This window comes from Chiloscyllium plagiosum, unplaced genomic scaffold, assembly GCF_037043375.1.
Source record: "Chiloscyllium plagiosum isolate Xiang-an unplaced genomic scaffold, Cpla_swu_hap1 HiC_scaffold_21, whole genome shotgun sequence".
Classification (NCBI taxonomy): Eukaryota; Metazoa; Chordata; class Chondrichthyes; order Orectolobiformes; family Hemiscylliidae; genus Chiloscyllium; species Chiloscyllium plagiosum.
In genome coordinates this window covers 11,596,755-11,617,264 of record NW_028270159.1, presented here as the reverse complement: position 1 = coordinate 11,617,264, position 20,510 = coordinate 11,596,755, and the positions used below count along the sequence as shown (strand labels likewise).

At 42.4% G+C, this 20,510-nt stretch overlaps 1 protein-coding gene across 11 annotated transcripts in view; it reads right to left on the bottom strand.

Moving 5' to 3' along the window:
* The window catches only part of nacc2 (NACC family member 2), a 100,898-nt gene extending 93,615 nt beyond the window's left edge, over window positions 1-7,283 (bottom strand). For 6 of the 11 annotated variants that reach the window (XM_043720478.2, XM_043720475.2, XM_087998263.1 and 3 more), the window contains exon 1: window positions 7,177-7,283. The gene's annotated coding sequence lies outside the window, so the exon portion shown is untranslated. Of the gene's footprint in view, window positions 1-6,611; window positions 6,892-7,160 lie in introns of those variants that run through there. The other 5 variants (XM_043720481.2, XM_087998261.1, XM_087998266.1 and 2 more) reach the window with 3 other exon arrangements.
* Between the last annotated feature and the right edge of the window lie 13,227 nt (window positions 7,284-20,510).

The following is a 20,510-nucleotide window of genomic DNA, read 5'->3' as shown; positions in this document are numbered from 1 at the left end:
TAAACTGAAAAGACAAAAGAATAAAACTGGATGTCAAGAACTGGAATAAAAAAACAAATTATGGGGGAAATAGGAAAACTAAAATCTTACACACATTCCCTGTTTAATGAATAGCCAATTATGAATTGTTGCTCCACTGTGCACAATGCTGCAAGTTAAACTGCTTGCAGTAGTTAAGACTTGGAAGGATCATTCTGCCATACTGTGTGTTAAAACATTTAATTAACAGTATGAACAGCAAATGGTATTTTCAGCCCACATACTGAAACCATGCTGTTACCTTACATCAATTTAGGAAGTTGTGAAATGACTTGAAGGCACATATTGTGCTCTTTACATAGCGTAGCCACTGCCTAGGCCGGCACATTTTATTTAACCTTCTATTCTAGGTCATGCAAATAAAAGACTGAACTGTTAGCTTAATCAGAAGTGAAACAGCTGTCACAGAAATCACAACTTTATTGTCAGCAAACTCAGATGACTCCAACTGCTTGAAAGAGGCAAGACCATTTAAAATCACTGCATGAGGCAAAGATGTTACTTCAAAACCACCTGATTCACATTGTGCCCTGTGATAATATCACATTTGAACTCTTGCTAAAAACAGTTTCATGATTATGAAAGCATTTACTATGCAAAAGCTCTGAAGAGTTTTATTAACAATGGAACTTTGCCAACTTAATTTTTACCTAAAACCCAAAAGACTCCAATAACTGGATTTTGCTTCACTAACTCCAAAAGTTGCTATCAATCATGTGGTTCAGAAGCTCAGTTCCACCTTTAAAATACCATATCAATAGCCTTTTAAGTCACAACATACTGTTTTCTGTTGATGTTGACACTTGACATTAACATTCAAATTTAGTACAATATTCTTTTAAATTTTGTCAGCGTTCATATAAAGTGAAAGTAAAATGTCAAAGTTCATGCAAGTAATACTGATTGATGGATAATTAATGGCTTGGACACCAGGGAGATTGCCCTTACTCTGCTTCAAAATAATACATGGAATTGGATACATCCACCCAAGATCACAAACAGGCTTAAACTGTTCACCCAAAAAATGGCACTGCTGACACCAGACAGTACAAAAAAAATCAGTGAGTGATTCCCACAGTGTAATATTGTTAGAAAAAGGAACAACTGAGTGAGGATAATGCTGTATTTGCTGTAATGGCCTCCATGGACAAGTAGTTAATACATAGTGATGGTAATAAATGAAGCGTTGGTATTCCCAGCAGGAACTTTCCAACATGATTTCAGCAAAAGAAAAGTATGGTGAGGGGTAATAGAGTCAGAGTCTTGCTGCAGATGAAAATGTAAGGAAAAAAAGGGGCACCCTGACAGTAATAAGATCACATAGCTAAACTTAATGACATATCATAAGCAAGTAGTCAGAATACAGATAGTCTCAGTTAATACCACTCAAGGACATATCCACTACAGGAAAATTGAAACTGCTAACCCATCAGGCTCAATCACATATGAACATTAGGTCTGGCTCTACTAAAAATACACAGACTAAAATCAATACTGCATAATATTCCCACATCTCAAAGCAAGATTTGCACTTTTTAGAAACCCACAATCAGTGCAGCATGCTCCTACTGTAAAGTATTTTAAGTCTTAATGAACCTATCAGCAAATCTTTTCACAGACACTGTGACACTAACTTAAAATATATTTTGTTTCTTTGTAGAAGGCACAAGACTACATTTTGGAGTTTGCATGTTATTAAATGCATTGCACAAAAAACAGTGGGCAAGGGAACCAGTGCTTGCTAGTTACTTATCAGTCTGCTGTATGAATTATGCTGTATGAGAACATGAGCAAATTCACAAAGGAAACCACTTTCAAATCTCTAACAACTGGAGGCTTTAGAAGCTCAGCAAAATTCCACATACCAAAACATGTTAAATGGTTTACCGACGGATTTATAAAATTCAATAAAGTTACAGTATTTAAAGACTAAGCAACAAAACTAGTAAGAATTCATAGCATGTCACCTTTGCTCACTAAATTTGGAATATTAGAGTGATACATTTGCATTTCGACAACACACCAAATCATTTTATTGAACAATTTTTAATTACAAATTCAAAAAGGCTTTACCATTAGCGAATTTTGTCTACTAACCAGCGTCTCCAGGAGAATAACATATAGACTAAATACTGAATGACAGAAGCAAATCATCCTAACACCCACAAACAAAGCTGCATTAGAACATTATTTCAACGAGCTACCACACACTGCAGCACCGAGGAACTATGAAAAGCAGCGTGTTCAAAAAGAACGGGAACCCAATGAACACAGTCCATCGATTTCTCAGCAACAAACCCAAAGCAGCATACAAAACTCTCCCCTAGAAAGACATCTCAGAAATGACTGCCAGACTACTCAGACCTCATGGCATCACGGTAGACCTCAAACCCACTAGCACACTAAAACAGCAGCTAATGAACTTGAAAGACCGTATACAGACAACAAGCAAAATAAATGTCATTTACAAAATACCTTGCAAGAACTGTAACAAACACTACATTGGACCAACAGGCAGAAAACAAGCCACCACGATACATGCACATCAATTAGCCACAAAAAGACATGACCCAACGTATCCTTACATACAGATGAGGAAGGACACCACTTTGACTGGAACAACACATCCATCCTAGGACAAGCCAACAGAGAGCCACACGAGAATTCCTAGAAGCATAGCATTCCAACTGGAATGCTATGAACAAAAACATTGACTTGGATCCCACCTATCACCCTCTGAGAAAAAGAACAGGAAAGTGACGTTACTACAGGAAACGACGACATCAACCTAAGGAAACCTGAACACAAATAGAAAGCTGGTGAAACACTGGTGTTAAGGCCCGAGTCTCATCGATGATGTTATCTAGTAGGGCGACGAAATGTCTGAAAACAAACCTTTCAGCTCAGTGTGCAAACTTACACTCAGGCTTTACCATTATTCCATGCTAAGGGTATACAACAGTGTGTCTCCTCTCAGTTATCTGTACCTATGCACACTTCACTAACTGCTGTCTTTTCGTTTTTAAAAACGACAGAAAGTTGGGTAAGCATTTGGGACATGTAATAAGAGCTCAGAAAATATTAAAATGTTGAACAATCAAGAGCCTTTTTTAAAAGAAATATTGAATCCCTACAGTGCAGAAGAGGCCATTGAGCCCATCGACTGCATTGTCCCTCCAAACAGCATTCCGACAGAGACGCCACTCAACAGCCCTACATTTACCTTAAATTGCCTAATCTGCACATCCCTGGCTACTATGTGGCAATTTAGCATGGCCAAGGTACTTAAACTAGAAATCTTTGGACTGTGGGAGGAAACCTGTGCACCCAGAGAAACCCACACAGACACAGGGAGAATATGCAAACTCCACACAGACAGACAGTCACCCAGAAATGAAATTGGGTCGTTGGTGCTGAGGTAGCAGTGCTGACTGCCATGCACCACCCACCAAACCATGCTGGGCTGAGAAACAACAGATCGCCCTTTAAATTGTTCTGTTTGATCTAGAAATGAAAACACATTCCTAAACAAACAGTCATGTCACCTTCTAGCCCTTAAGATGGTCTAACCAAGATACACAAAATGCCTAATGAGACTTTTGCACAGGGGATGCTGAGGAAGAACAAGGAAATATTGGAGTTCAGAATTACACCTTAAGTTTATTGGTCAAATGCCTTCTGCAATATAGTTAGCATATTGCTCTATTATCTTTTTGTGAACAGTTTTGAATTGATGGTGTAAATTATGGTATTTTCCAATGCTGAGCTAGAAAGGCTCTACAACTGGAATTAGAGGAATTATAGTGGCAAAAACACTCAGCATTAGAGAACTAAATCAACTTAAAATGCTTTTCAAAACATGTGCTTGAAATTGAGTTTTGCAAATGAAAAACTTCTAAGATGATGGTTAATGAACACAGGAATTCCTAAGTGAAAAAAAATTCCAGTCTATCTAACTCACTGAGACAGAGTCTGTCATCAACTATTTGATAGAAGATTCACATCAGTTGAACAGACCAATGGGAAGAGAAATAATACCACAAAAGGAACTGAAATAGCACTAAGAAAGTACTGAGAAAGGGACCAACAGCAACAGTAGACTTAGTATGTCCATAACTGAGAAAGTTATGAAAGCATTATTGAAACAGCAAAAAGATGCTAAACACCCAACTGAAAAAGATTTAGAACACTGAGCAGAACACATTCTGGAGTTATGCAATTTTGGTTACTATGCATTCAAAATCCAGCCATGCCTGCATTGGTGAGAATCAAAACAAGAATAACCTCAAGCACAGGTGGGAGGTATTTCTGGAGGTGTAGGCATCCTTGAAAAGGCCAATACTTATTACTCATTTCTAAGTGCATTTGAGAAAGGTGGTAGTGTGCCATCTCGAAAACCCCAGTTTATTTAGCATCAGTACTTTCAGTGGTAGTATCCTTGCTCCTGGGTCAAAAGGCCAGGTTCAATGTCCACCTGCTTCAGATATGTGTCATACCTGTCTGAACAGGTTGATTAAAATAACCTTACAATATTCAGAACTGAGAGAGTGTAAACATGCACACAGCCCACAAATCTGATTCCATGCCAGCATTTTATGTAAATATTTATAATGGAAAAATCCCACAGAAACATAGCAGCATTTAAAATGGAAAGGAAAATTGCAGAGGAAATTGCGAATATTTCATAAGTGAAAAACATATTGCCTCTCTTTGATTTATTCAGTTAGTGCCTAAACAAATTTCCATTTGAAAAGTTTTTTTAGTTGCATCTTCAGGAACTGAAATTTGTAACATACTCATAAGAGGATTTAAACTTTTAAAACTTCGGCAAATTTCTAATGGCTTGGCCTTTAATAGAATTTTAACTTTTGAATCATTAAGAGCATAATGCTCCATTTTAGGCTGGATTCCTCAATACATATTTTGAAGCCTTCAGGCAAGTGAAAACAAATTAAAAATGTTGTAAACTGCTTACTCTGATAACACTTTTAGCATCAGCACCATTTAGCCCTGCAGTTTGTCTTAATGTTTATTAAAACAAATAACAAAATGCACCCGAACCTATTTTAAGACCTAAGTTTTATTAAAAAGTTGATTATAAACTAATGTTTTTAGGCCATCTATATTTATGGAAATCAGCTTTTTAAAGAGCATTTATGTTAATTTAAAAAAAAGAGAACAGCCAGACTTGAGCAGCATTCGAAGTGTAAATGGATTCAAGATTGCACAAGATTCAGCATATGAACAATAATGTTTGATAGGCCGAGTGGCCTTTTCTCATTTTCAATTAATTACATATTTGTGCTTTAATATGATTTTAAAATCAGATTATTTATAGCCAGATACATTCACTTTCCCTACCGTTTTCAAAAACTAGAAAGCTGATGACTGAACATATCTACACAACTGCTTTTCTGCTGCAGAATTTCCAGCTTCATACATGAGCAAAATTGATGACCCAGTCAATACACTGTCAAGGAAGATTCACTTCTGTAACCTCAAATTGTACTTTTTCCTTCCACTAGAAACATTAAACTTAAACCCACGGCACTATGCCCAGAGATGTTATATTCAAAATGAGATAATATCAGTAGATTGAAACTAACTTGACTCTCAAGCAAATTTTGATACCATGTCACAGTAGGCTTATCCAAGTTTTGTTCTTTGTCATCCATGTAAGGTTTTGTAAAAGTCTTTGAGGTCACAGCTAAGGATGAAATGGCAGATCCATTCGTCTTTACACTTCAAACTCCTGATACCAATAAAAGCAAATTACTGCAGATGCTGGAATCTGAAACCAAAAGAGAAAATGCTGGAAAATCTCAGCAGGTCTGGCAGCATCTGTAAGGAGAGAAAAGAGCTGACATTTCGAGTCTAACTGACCCTTTGTCAGCTCTTTTCTCTCCATACAGATGCTGCCAGACCCACTGAGATTTTCCTGATACCAATAGCTCACTGCTCTGATTCATAATATACCCAAAGGGAAATTTACATGACTATTCTATTCCAGTGTACCATTATTGAACAACTCAGAAAATTCACATTAGATACTGGTGCACAGTTAGGACTGAGACATTTACCCATTATACTCATTTTAAATTGATGGAAATAATCTACCAGAGTATAAATGCCCAGTCAATGTATTGTGCCACATGCAAACCCCATATCAAATAGTAAATACCTCAGTAATCTACTGGTGAAGGGTAAAAAGTAAAATCAGAATATGGTCCATTTTACATTAGCAGTACGACTTTGAAATAATTTAAGTTCACTGCAATCATAAGTCACATGTTGCACTAATCTATACTGTATAACAAATCCTGCGTTGGCGTCATTTCTTAAAATCACCTCAGCATTTTCAGATTGCAAAAAAATATAGTTAAACTACGTGCACAGAAACACACAGATGATTTCAGCCAGACCTGCAAAACCATGAATCATTTCTAGCCCAATAAATCTCAACAAATACACACAAGTACAGTTCTCGTACTGTATCTGAAATTCTTAATGAGAGTCAGTTCCTCGTAGGAAAAAAAGTAACTACTGTATTCGGCAAATATGCATGGACATACCAAAGACGCGTGTCAACGGAGGTTTCCAAAAATGGATTAAAGATTACGAACAAACAGACGACTACACTAACAAAAGTTTAACAGGATATAATATAAAACAATTAAAAATTGCACTGATGGGATGATTAAACATTCGCTAATGCATAGTATCTTGAATTAGCCCAATGGAGCAGAAAGCCATGGTGGAGGGGAACAAGAGGCAGTTTCTAAAAGTGGGCAGCAACCAAAAAGGGCATTCAGAGCTATTGCGAATTCCACTACCCCCCACAGGGCTAGGTAGAGGGGAACGCTGAAACAACTTCTAAAAAGGAAGGAAGTTCTGAAGTTTTCTATTCCCACCCTCCCGGGTTGGGAAAACTTCACGTTTCAGGCGCCCACCCGCTCCGAGAGTAGCTGCCAACGGCGCGCGTGCGCAGTGGCGCGCCTAATCCCGACCCCGGCCGTCGCTAAGGGGATTGCTTGAAAACTCCGGCCCTTACTCTGCCCTTTCCGACCCCCTGCCCCAGGAAGGCGGAGGGGAAGAAAGTGAACGAAACAAAATTTAAATACAACGGCATTCCTGTACCTGCCCGTTAGCTCCGCAGAGCGACGGCGTCCTCCGGGGTTTCTTCCCCGCCCCTCTCTCCCTCACTCAGTGGCCAAGCGCAGGCGAGATCGAGCACAGCTTTCGACCGCACCGGAAACCAGCCCTCTTAGCAACGGAAGTGACGTAGACGCACGCAGCCGGCCACGCGGTATCCCGGCAACAAGCCGCGCCCATCTGTAAACATCTCCCCCTCCCCCGGAAACCGCCTTTCTTCCCTGGCTCATGCAATCATGCAGCATGTAGATCAGACCCTTTGGCTCAACCGGTCCACGCCGACCGCGTTCCCGAACTAAACCCGAGAAACTAGGTGCAGGAGTAGGCCATTCGGCCCTTCAACACAATCATGGCTGATCATGCAATCACAGTATCCCGTTCCCCCCCCCTCTCTTCATCCCCCTTGATCCCTTTAGCTGCAAGGGCCAACTCCAGCTCCCTCTCGAATATATCTCACTAATCAGCCCCAACAGTTTCCTCTGGGAGAAAATTACACAGGTTCTCAACGCTCTGAGTGAAGAAATTCTTCTTCATATCAGTCCTGAATGGTTTATTCTTAGACTGCCCCGAGTTCTGGGCTTCCCCGACATCGGGACCATTCTTCCCACGTCTAGCCTGCCAGTCCCATCAGGATTTTATTTGTCTCTATGTGATCCCTCCCTCATTCTTCAACAATTCCAGTGATTACAAGCCTACTTGATCCAATCTTTAGCCCAGTTGATCCAGTCTTAGCTCATAGATTATAGAATCCCTGCAGTGTGGAAGCAGGTCATGTGGCCCATCACACTGACCCTCCAAAAAGCAGCCCACCCCACCCTATACCTGTAACTCCACATTTCCCATGGCTGACCCACCTAGCCTGCATATCCCTGGCTAATTCAGCATGGCCATTTCACCCATGATTTACTCGGTGAGTAGAAACATTCCACTGCAGATTCTGGCCAAGGAACACATTTTACATGGAAAATAATTAAACAGATATGTGCCCTGTTAGGTATTAAACAGAAATTCCAAATCCCCTACCATCCTCAAAGTTCAGGTTTGGTAGAGCAAATGAATCGGACACTGAAATCTAGTCTGACTAAAGCCCTGACAGAGACAGGGCAGCGATGGGTTAGTGTACTCCCCACCACCCTAATGAAACTGAGGTCAACACCAGCAAAGGGAACGGGGCTAACCTCCTTTGAATTAGTGATTGGATGGGTTATGCTGCTACTAGAGGACATGGTAATGAGAGGCCCAGAGATGTGCAAATTTAAGGATAGGGTTAAACAATTTGTGAAAGAACTGGCAAAGCAGCTGCATGAGCTGAGAGAGGAAGTTATAGAGTCATAGAGATGTACAGCATGGAATGAGATCCTTCAGTCCAACCCCTCCATGCCGACCAGATATCCCAACCCAATCTAGTCCCACCTACCAGCACCCGGCCCATATCCTTCCAAACCCTTCCTATTCATATACCCATCCAAATGCCTATTAAATGTTGCAATTGTACCAGCCTCCACCACTTCCTCTGGCAGCTCATTCCATACACGTACCACCCTCTGCATGAAAAAGTTGCCCCTTAGATCTCTTTTATATCTTTCCCCTCTCACCCTAAACCTATGCCCTCTAGTTCTGGAGTCCCCGACCCCAGGGAAAAGACTTTGTCTATTTATCCTATCCATGCCCCTCATAATTTTGTAAACCTCTATAAGGTCACCCCTCAGCCTCCGACGCTCCAGGGAAAACAGCCCCAGCCTGTTCAGTCTCTCCCTGTAGCTCAGATTCTCCAACCCTGGCAACATCCCTGTAAATCTTTTCTGGACCCTTTCAAGTTTCACAACATCTTTCCGATAGGAAGGAGACCAGAATTGCACACAACATTCCAACAGTAACCAGAATTGCACACAACATTCCAACAGTGGAGTTTGCACGTTCTCCCCGTGTCTGCATGGGTTTCCTCAGGGTGCTCCGGTTTCCTCCCAGAGTCGAAAGATGTGCAGGTCAGGTGAATTGGCCATGCTAAATTGCCCGTAGTGTTAGGTAAGGGGTAAATGTAGAGGTATGGGTGGGTTGCGCTTCGGCGGGTCGGTGTGGACTTGTTGGGCCGAAGGGCCTGTTTCCACACTGTAATGTAATGTAATGTAATGTAGTAGCCTAACCAATGTCCTGTACAGCTGCAACATGACCTCCCAACTCCTGTACTCAATCCTCTGACGAATAAAGGAAAGCATACCAAACACCTTCTTCACTATCCTATCTACCTGCGACTCCACTTTCAAGGAGCTATGAACCTGCACTCCAAGGTCTCTTTGTTCAGCAACACTCCCTAGGAGTGGTACCATTAAGTGTATAAGTCCTGCTAAGATTTGCTTTCCCAAAATGCAGCATCTCGCATTTATCTGAATTAAACTCCATCTGCCACTTCTCAGCCCATTGGCCCATCTGGTCAAGATCCTGTTGTAATCTGAGGTAACCCTCTTCGCTGTCCACTACACCTCCAATTTTGGTGTCATCTACAAACTTACTAATTGTACCTCTTATGCTCGCATCCAAATCATATATGTAAATGACAAAAAGTAGAGGGCCCAGCACCGATCCTTGTGGCACTCAACTGGTCACAGGCCTCCTGGCTGAAAAACAACCCTCCACCACCACCCTCTGTCTTTTACCTTTGAGCCAGTTCTGTATCCAAATGGCTAGTTCTTCCAGTATTCATGAGATCTAACCTTGCTAATCAGTCTCCCATGGGGAACCTTGCCTTACTGAAGTCCATATAGATCACATCTACTGCTCTGCCCTCATCAATCTTCTCTGTTACTTCTTCAAAAAAACTCAATCAAGTTTGTGAGACATGATTTCCCATGCACAAAGCCATCAGTCTTTGCCTTTCCAAATACATGTACTTCCTGTCCCTCAGGATTCCCTCCAACAACTTGACCACCACCGAGGTCAGGCTCACTGGTCTATAGTTCCCTGGCTTGTCCTTACCATCCTTCTAAAACAGTGGCACCAAATTAGCCAACCTCCAGTCTTCCAGCACCTCACCTGTGACTATCGATGATACAAATATCCAGCAAGAGGTCCAGCAATCACTTCTCTCGCTTCCCACAGAGTTCTCGGGTACACCTGATCAGGTCCTGGGGACTTATACACCTTTAACCGTTTCAAGACATCCAGCACTTCCTCCTCTGTCATCTGGACATTTTGCAAGTTGCAAACAGACAGAGAATCAGAGATTGGGAAAGGAACACAGCAACATCCAAGCTGACAATCCTAACTCTGGAGATCAAGTCAGAGTGACAATATTACCAGAATGTTTGTGACTGCGATGGCAATGGGTCAGGCCCTACGAGGTAATTATTACAGGTAGTACATGTGCTGTAGTGGATATTAAAGGAGAGAGCTGAAGTTGAAGGACTGGTTCCAATTGAAGTTACATGAAGCTTAAGCATGATCATTAACCATTCAGGCAAGTTGTATTGGATCCTTGTTCCTTACCAGCTGCTGGCTGCCACTGTCACCCACTTTGGGAATAGACAATATTATATTATATGTAATATTTCTTGGGGTCCATATTAATCAACTGGCTTTCTTTCTTAAGTCAATTCTCTGTGCAGCTGGACAGGGCAGGGCTGCCATAGCCAGCATCACCCCTTCCTGTTCCATACCGCCATAATACCCATTTTCATTGTCACTGCTCCCAATGGCATGCCCTACTCTGGAAGCAACAGAACCAGAGAAAGAGAACTCTGATTGCATGTATGACATTGTAATAGGAAAATTAAATTGCGAATCGTGAGTAGGACATGCCATTGGGAGCAGTGGCTATGGAAATGTGTATTATGGCTGTATGGAACAGGAAGGGGTATGGCAGTGCTGCCCTGTAGAGCCACGCAGAGAATTGACATAAGAAAGAAAACCAGTTGATTAATATGGACCCCAAGAAATATTACACATAATCAAACCTGAATTAGGGGTTTGGAGCAAAGGCCATTGAAGTTTGTGCATGAAGAAAATGGAAAGGCAATATCCTCCATATGCCAGGAGTATTCCATGTTACCTGCAAATTGTATCTCCATGTGTCATTATAGATTTGGTGTAGTGAAAAAGGAAACATTGAAATTATTCAAGTGTAAAGTCACTAAAGGGCATCCCAGCCAGACCTACCATGGATAATCCACCTAGCTTACATAACTTTTGATTGCAAGAATAGAACAGAGCACCCAGAGGAAACCCACATAGGCATGTGAGAATGTGCAAACTTCACACAGACAGTTGCCCAACACTGGAATCAAACCCAGGTCCCTAGCGCTATGCAGCAGCAGCAGCACTAACTACTGTGCCACTCAGGGGCCCTGAACATCATCACCTCCAGTTTGTTGATTTAAACCAGTTTCTGTTGAAAGTGTACAACTGAAAAGGGACAGGTTAATATGTCAGGTATTTGTGACTGAGAGCTATTGGGCTGGGATGGGGCACGTCCAATTACAGAAATCACTGAAAACTCAGCAGATCTGACTGCATCTGTGGAGAAAGAAACAAAACTAACCTTTAAAATCTAAGATTCTTCTTTGGAACAGCTCAGAAGAAGAGCCAAGTAAGAGCGAAATATCTCTAATGCTGGAAATCTGAAACAGACATAGAGAATGCTAGAGAAACTCAGCAGGTTTGGCAGCATCTGAGGGAAATAGTTATCATTTCCAGTCTGGTATTCCATCCTGAAGAAGAGTCATACTTGAGTCATAACATTACCTCTGGTCCTGTCTCCACAGATGCTGCCAGACCTGCTGAGTTTCTCCAGCATATTCTGTTTTCACTCCAGGTCTCTATACTATACTTTTTTTCTTTCATTTTCTTGATAAGCAATGTGGTGACAGGTTGGTAGGGCAGTGTAGGCAGGATGGAGTAATTAGAAGAAACATGATCTTCTTGAATGGTAGACTAAGCTTAAGGGACTAAGAGGTCTACCCCTGCTCCTAATTCATATATTTGTACTGTGACTCTTAGAATTTACCAATACAGGTACATGTGTTGAAAGTATGTGGTTGAGGAAAGACAACTTAATATGTCAGATCTTTATGATTGAGCAGTGAAATTTGAGATCTGGGTGGGGAGGTCCAGTTATACAAAGACACTAAAACAAAAGGACAACTTCATTAAAGAATGAGATAGACAGAATTTTAATCAGTAAAGGAATCAAAGGTTATAGGGAAAAGCAGGAAATTAGAGTTGAGTATTATCAAATCAGCCATGATCTCATTAAAAGGTGGAGCAGACTCGATGGGCTGAAGAGATATCTCCTGCTCCTGCATCTTATGATCTTATGGTCTTTGAACTCATTAAGCAACACAGGCGGCACAGTGGTTAGCACTGCTGCCTCACAGCACCAGAGACCTGGGTTCAATTCCCGCCTCAGGTGAATGTCTGTGCGGAGTTTGCACGTTGTCCCTGTGTCTGCATGGGTTTGCTCTGGTTTCCTCCCACAGTCCAAAGATGTGCAGGTTAGGTGAATTGGCCATGCTAAATTGCCCGTAGTGTTAGGTGAAAGGGTAAATGTAGGGGCGTGGGTTGCGCTTCGGCGGGCTGGTGTGGACTTGTTGGGCCAAAGGGCCAGTTTCCACACTGTAAGTAATTTAATCTTCATTGTATAAACCAGTTTTGTATTTCTTTCAGAAGACTAAGGATTGATCTAATAAAGGTGTTTAAATTCATCAAAGAAATTGATAGGGCGAATGAAGAAAAACTATTTCTTCTGAGGGAGGCTAGAACAAAGGGATGTTGACTTTCGCGTTAGATTATTCAAAGGTGATATCAAGAAGCATTTATTCACTCAAAGTAGATTAGAGAATGAAACTTTCTCCTCAAAGAAAGTTGTTGACACGATGGAAGATTTCAAAACTGTGATTGATATAAGCTTTTATTAGCTAATGATATCAAAAGTTATGGAGTCAGAGTGGGAAAATGAGCTTGCAATATCAGTCAACATGGTTTGACTGAATGGCAAAACAGACTTGTCATGCTGAATGATCTCCTCATTCCTATGTGAATATTTTCCACTCTATCTGTTGGGCAATATTATTACACACCTCTGGAGCAGGTGAGACATGAACCTGGGCCACCTGAACACTACCATGTGCTGCAAGCACCCTCCTGACCAGGTCGTATACTTGGAGCCTGTTAGAGATATAGAGATGTACAGGATGGACACAGACCCTTTGAGGAGAAAGTGAGGTCTGCAGATGCTGGAGATCAAAGTTGAAACTTTATTGCTGGAACAGCACAGCAGGTCAGGCAGCATCCAGGGAACAGGAGATTCGACGTTTCGGGCACAGACGTTTCTACTACAAACCTACCGACTCCCACAGCTACCTGGACTACACCTCCTCCCATCCTGCCCCCTGTAAAAACGCCATCCCATTCTCCCAATTCCTTCGTCTCCGCCGCATCTGCTCCCAGGAGGACCAGTTCAAAATACGTACAACACAGATGGCCTCCTTCTTCAAGGACCGCAATTTCCCCCCCGACGTGGTCGACGGTGCCCTCCACCGCATCTCCTCCACTTCCCGCTCCTCCGCCCTTGAGCCCCGCCCCTCCAACCGCCACCAGGACAGAACCCCACTGGTCCTCACCTACCACCCCACCAATCTCCATGTACAGCGCATCATCCGCCGTCACTTCCGCCACCTCCAAACAGACCCCAGCACCAAGGATATATTTCCCTCCCCTCCCCTATCAGCTTTCCGTAGAGACCACTCCCTCCGCGACTCCCTTGTCAGATCCACACCCCCCACCGACCCAACCACCACTCCCGGCACCTTCCCTTGCAACCGCAGGAGGTGCAACACTTGCGCCCACACCTCCCCCCTCACTTCTCTCCAAGGCCCCAAGGGAAACTTCCATATCCGCCACAGATTCACCTGCACCTCCACCCACATCATCTACTGCATCCGCTGCAGCCGGTGTGGCCTCCTCTATATTGGGGAGACAGGCCGCCTACTTGCGGAGCGATTCAGAGAGCACCTCTGGGCCACCCGGACGAACCAACCCAACCAACCTGTGGCACAGCATTTCAACTCCCCCTCCCACTCCACCGAGGATATGCAGGTCATTGGACTCATCCACCGCCAAACCACAACAACCCGACGGTCGGAGGAGGAGCGTCTTATCTTCCGACTGGGAACCCTCCAACCGCAGGGGATGAACTTGGACTTCACCAGTTTCTTCATCCCCCCTCCCCCCACCTTGTCTCAGCCGGATCCTTCCAGCCCGGCACCGCCTTCCTGACCTGCAGTCTTCTTCTTGACCTCTCCGCCTCCATCCTACTCCGACCTATCACCCTCACCTTGACCTCTTTCCACCTATCACATTTCCAACTCCCCTCCTCCAAGTCCCTCCTCCCTACCTTTTATCTTCTCCTGCTGAACACTCTCTGCTCATTCCTGAAGAAGGGCCTGTGCCCGAAACGTCGAATCTCCTGTTCCCTGGATGCTGCCTGACCTGCTGTGCTGTTCCAGCAATAAAGTTTCAACACAGACCCTTTGGCCTAACTTGTCCATGCCGACCCAGATCTCCTAAATTAATCTAGTCCCACTTGCCAGCATCTGGCCCATATCCCTCTAAACCCTTCCTATTCATATACCCATCCAAATGCCTTTTAAATGTTGCAATTGTACCAGCCTCCACCATTTCCTCTGGCAGCCCATTCCATACACGCATCACCTTCTGCGTGTAAAAGCTGCCCCTTAGGTCCCTTTTAACTTTTTCCCCCTCTCACCCTAAACCTATGCCCTCTAATTCTGGGCTTCTCCACTCCAGGGAAAAGACCTTGTCTATTTACCCTATCCATGTCCTTCATGATTATATAAACCTCTATAAAGTCACCCCTCAGTCTCCGATGCTCCAAGGAAACTAGCCCCAGCCTATTCAGCCTCTCCCAATAGCTCAAACCCTGCAACCCTGGCAACATCCTTGTAAATCTTTTCTGAACCCTTTCAAGTTTCTCCCTCCTTCCTACAGGAGGGAGACCAGAAATGCACACAATATTCCAAAAGTGGCCTCACCAATGTTCTTTTTTTTGTTCCACTAATCAATGTTAACTACCTAACTGCTTCAATAATATTTGGTGACACACCCCCAGGCCCAATGCAAAACTTTGTGCAAGTGGGAGAGAGGAATGGAGGCAACACATTCCAAAAATAGTGTCCCCGAACTAGAAATGACGTCTAGAATACACCACAAATAGTTAACATTTGCTAGTCTTGTAAACATTAGCAAAACAATAAATCCATTTGCAATAAAAATGTTTAACTCATCTGGAATTATTAAAAATATATTTCTGTTATTACACAGGCATGAATTTCATGTTTTATACTATCACATAGTATTAACTCATCGAGAAAAGTAAAACAAATGAAACTGAAAATGGTTATAACCTTTTAATTGTATGGAAATGGTGCTAATTGTAAATCAGAGCATTTTATGCTGCCCACACGTAAAGGACTGTGTATATGGAAATAAAAAACCTTAGGTAACTCTTTAGTGGCATGATTTATGGTATACAGAAATACAAGTTGTTGTATGTGAAGTTAGTCAGTGATCTGTTCTACAACATCTGCCAGCATCAGCTCAACCCTAACATAGATTATGAATTAAAATAGAGATATCAAGCAACATTCCTTTGTTATAATTAGAGACGTCACATTCAAAATTTACTTCCAGTAAACTTAAATGGCTCCTGTACTGTGAAGTTGATTAGTAGGCAAGAAAACACAAGAAGCAAAGTGAGGTACTTGTTCACGATGTGATTGGAAAACATAACACTTCAGTACTGCTTTGAGTAGTCTGAACATTGCATTGTCCAATGTTACGCCTCAAAGCTGAGCATTTATAAGGCTTGGCAGGTCGAAGGATAGGCATATGCTGATCTCCTGTTTCACAAGAATTCAACTTTAGGCAACTTATTTGTTTTAGGTCAGTTAATTGAGTAAAACAAGAGGAAATGCATTTGTGAGCAGCTACTGTCAGAACATTACTTTTTCGCACATTCCTGAGGAAATTGTGAGTGGGAAGTGGGAATTTTATTTATACATGATTTGCAAATTGTATTTGAAAACACATTTTCTCTTAATTTAGAAAAAAATGTAATTATATTAATTCAAAGCACCTTTTCTCTTAGTTTGGAAAAAAGTGAATTAATTAATTCAAACATTTAATCAATTCAGCAACCGTGCAAGGTTTATTTATTTAATCACTGCAAGCCTGGATGAGTAATTCAAAGGCTATAACTCTGGCAACATGAATCCAAATGCCACCATGGCAGCTGGTGAGATTTAAATCAAATTAATACACTTGGAACTGAAAGCAGATCTCAATAATAGTGACTATGACCATCATGGTCAGTTAGTTGCATTGTATTGAGTTGCCATAGTCTTAACCAGACTATACAGTAGCTCTCTCATTAGAAAGAGACAACTGGAGGTGATTTAACCTGAGGTCCACTATACCTCAGTCAAGGAGAGAGTTTGAGATGGAGATTCTTTCATGGTACTCTCAGCTGATGATGAGAATTGAACCCATGCAGTTGGCATCATATTGCTTTGCAAAGCAGCCAACCAAGTTAAACCAATCCCCCACGACCATTATGAATTGCCATTGGACCACAAGACCATAAGAAATTGGAACAAGAGTAGAGTACTCAGCCCCTCAAACCAAGTCTGCCATTCAAAAGGCTGATCAAAAACATTCCCCATATCCACATTTCTGCCCTTTCCCCGTAACCCTGAGTACCCCTACTGATCAAAACATTATAAAGATCTATATGGTTCAGTAATGTCCTTTAAGGAAGGAAATCTGCAGCCATTACCCAGTGTTTCCAGACCCGCAGGAACATTGTTGACTCTTAACTGCACCCTGAAATGACTCTAGCAAAACACTCAGTTCAGGCCAATCCCAGATATGCAACAAATGCTGTCTTTATCAGTGATACTGACATCCTATGAAAGATTAACTAAAAACAAAAAATAGCTGTGAGGTGTTCAGTTGATCAATGCTGCTCAATATTGGCTATGTCAAGATAGCAAGGGAACAGATGTACTTCGTACGGAATTTTCTTCCTTTGTCCCATTTGCAGTGATGCCAAGGTATAAAGTGCTCCTTGTAAGAATAAACTACCATATTCCAACATTCATTTCACCATTATTTGCACAGAAATGATTTGGAAAAAAATTCAGTTTTCAAAGCAAAATAGTTTCCATTTTTTTAGAAAGGCTCATGGATAAAGGATGGCTAATGTGTAATAATACATAAACACTAAGTCATTTGTTACTTTGCTCACAAATAAATATCTCTGACATATTGGCAATCTCCCATCCATCTGCTTAGTTGGCTGGACAGCTTGTTTGCAATGCAGTGTGATGACAACAGTTTAAGTTCAATTCCTGCACTGATTGAAATTACTATGAAGGACTGTCCTTTTCAACCTCTCCACTTGCCTGAGGCATGGTGACTCTCAGGTTAAATCACCACCAGTCAACTCTTTCGCCTAATGAGAGAGCAGCCCAATGATCCAGTAGGACAATTGCAACTTTACCATTACCTTACATATCCCACCCTCACCTCTCTAAAGACCAAGGAAATCAGAAGTACGCAATATTTGAAAATGCATCATAGCACTAGAAATAGTTTTCTTTCAGCCAAGACATTGTTGTGAGGAAATATGGCCACTTCTTCAGTAAAATGTTTTATATTTTACGTGAGGAAAAATGCAGTGATTCAACTCATTAGCGTTGATAATTTCCAGGGAATTGAAGAGGGGAGTTGGAGGGTGGTGGGCAGTTTAGTGGAAACCCTCAGGTAAAATGAACAGCAGGACCTGATTACTGCTTTGGAATCTGTTATCCGGCCACAGATAGGGTGCACAGAGGAAGAAGGAAGGCTGGGACAGTTCATGTGTGGAGGACATTGATGGAGGGGCTGGGACAGTCATCATCTTATAGTCCAGAAGAGGCCCTTTTGTCCATCGACTATGTACCAAGAAAATGAAGTGGAGGTGGAGGGTTGAGGAGGAATTGATTAGCTGGGAATGGAGGCGGGTGGGTGTGTTGTGGGGTATGGGTGGGTTGTCATCAGTGGTTGGAGCTTTGCAATGACCTGAAATGTTAACTCTATTTCACTCTCCAGAGATGCTGCCAGACCTGCTGAGTTTCCCCAGCATTCTCTGCATTTGTTACTTTAATGATTGAGAAGGTGGTGAGTGGGAGGCATTGGGGTTGAGAGTGTGGCGCTGGAAAAGCACAGCAGGTCAGGCAGGAGAATTGACATTTTGGGCATAAGCCCTCATTCCTAATGAAGAGCTTCTGCCTGAAACGTCGATTCTCCTGTTCCCCGGATGCTGCCTGACCTGCTGTGCTTTTCCAGTGTCACGCTTTCGACTCTGATCTCCAACGTCTGCAGTCGTCACTTGCTCCTAGTGGGAGGCATTTGGCCAAGCATCAGATTGCAGTGTCATCAGGGTTGGCTTATCACTTGGAGGAAATTAGTGAGGAGGAAAGAAGCAATACATTATCCTGTTCCATATGGCTGCTCAAGCATACCTGTGATTTTGAGTGCAGCAGGAACTCCATCAGCCAATGCAAAAATTCTAAAACACACTGACAGATGAGAAAGTCTGAGTCAATAAATAAAAGTGGGCACTATTGTCACAAGGTGATGTTGCACATTTCTGCCTTTAGGTACATGACATTGTGAACGATCTCCCCTAAAATTATGACGTTTGGAAGACATTTATAAGCCTTGCTGAATCCAAAAAGGTCTCTATGACAGGTCTTAAACTTGCACGGGTAATTTAAGATGTAGTTACGCTATGACTTATCGATGAAATACTTTTTGAACATTGATCACTGTTAGCAGAGCTTGAAAATTGCAGCAATGAGGAAAAGCTGGATAGGTTAGGGATGTTTTACTTAGAACAGAGGAGGCTGAGGGATGACAATTGAGACAATATCATGAGGGGCTTAGGTAGATTTGTCAGGGAAGACCTAATAGAGTGGCCAATTACTAGAAGGGACAGATTTATGATGATTGGTATAGTTTCCTCTGGGTGCTCCAGTTTCCTCTCACAGTCCAAAAATGTGCAGGAAAGGTGGATTGGCAATGCTAAATTGCCTGTAGTTTCCAGGGTTGTGCAGGTTAGGTGGTTTAGCCATGCTAAATTACCCATAATGTCCAGGGATGTGTAGGTTAGGTGGGAAATACAGGGTTACAAGGATAGGCTGGGGGTGGGGAGGAGGGGGGGGAGGGGGAGGGGGTTGGGTCTGGGTGGGATGCTCTTCGGAGGGTTGGCATGGACTTGATGGACCAAATGGCCTGCTTCCACACTGTAGGGATTCTTTGGTTCCATATGATTCTATGATTAGAGGGAAATTGAGGAAAATCTTTTTTCACCCAGAGGATGGTGATGTCTGGAACTTGCTGACCATTGCAGTGCTTGAGGCAGAAACAGATCTAAGCATGAAGCACTGGAACCTGCATGGTTACAGAACAGGTTCTGGAAAGTGGGATTATGATGGGTGGCTCATTTTACTTTTGCAGCTACTGACAAGATGAGCTGAATAGCCTCTTTCTGCGCTGTAACCTTTCCATGGTTCTGATGAGAGGTAGCAGTAGGACACCACCAGCATACTAAAGCTATGACACGTGAGTCCACAATGTCCATTAAAACACCAAAATTAAGATTGCCAGTATCAATGCAAATATCTTCCTTTTACACCAGTCAAGAACACATAGGAGTACAGAAGAATATGAGGCCTGAGTGTCCACACTTATTTTACAGAATTCCCTTTAACTGATATACTGTTTGAATCTCAACAGTGGTAGGTGCAAGGCTTCAAGGATCCTTTCATATCCATTTCATTTTTAAGCTAAGAAGCAGTTTGGTTCAAAGATATAAGTGTATACATTGACTTTCTAAAGGCCAGTCTTATTCAATGTGTCTTCATCGCTGCAGACAGAAATGTATTTCAACACCTCAGACACCCTTTAGAAACTTGGTTTCACAATCAGCTGAGGATTCTATTTCTGCTCTGAGACATAGTCATAGAACATAGAACATAGAAGAATACAGCGCAGTACAGGCCCTTCGGCCCTCGATGTTGCGCCGATCCAAGCCCACCTAACCTACACTAGTCGTAGAATAAGGCAGCAGGAAGGAAATCACTCAGTCCCTTGTGCTCCTGCAGAACTTTTGAAAGAGCTGTCAATTAATTCCATTCATTTCCCCCAACAGTACTCCCCACACATTTCCCCCAATCCTACCACTCTTTCCCCATTTCCCTGTA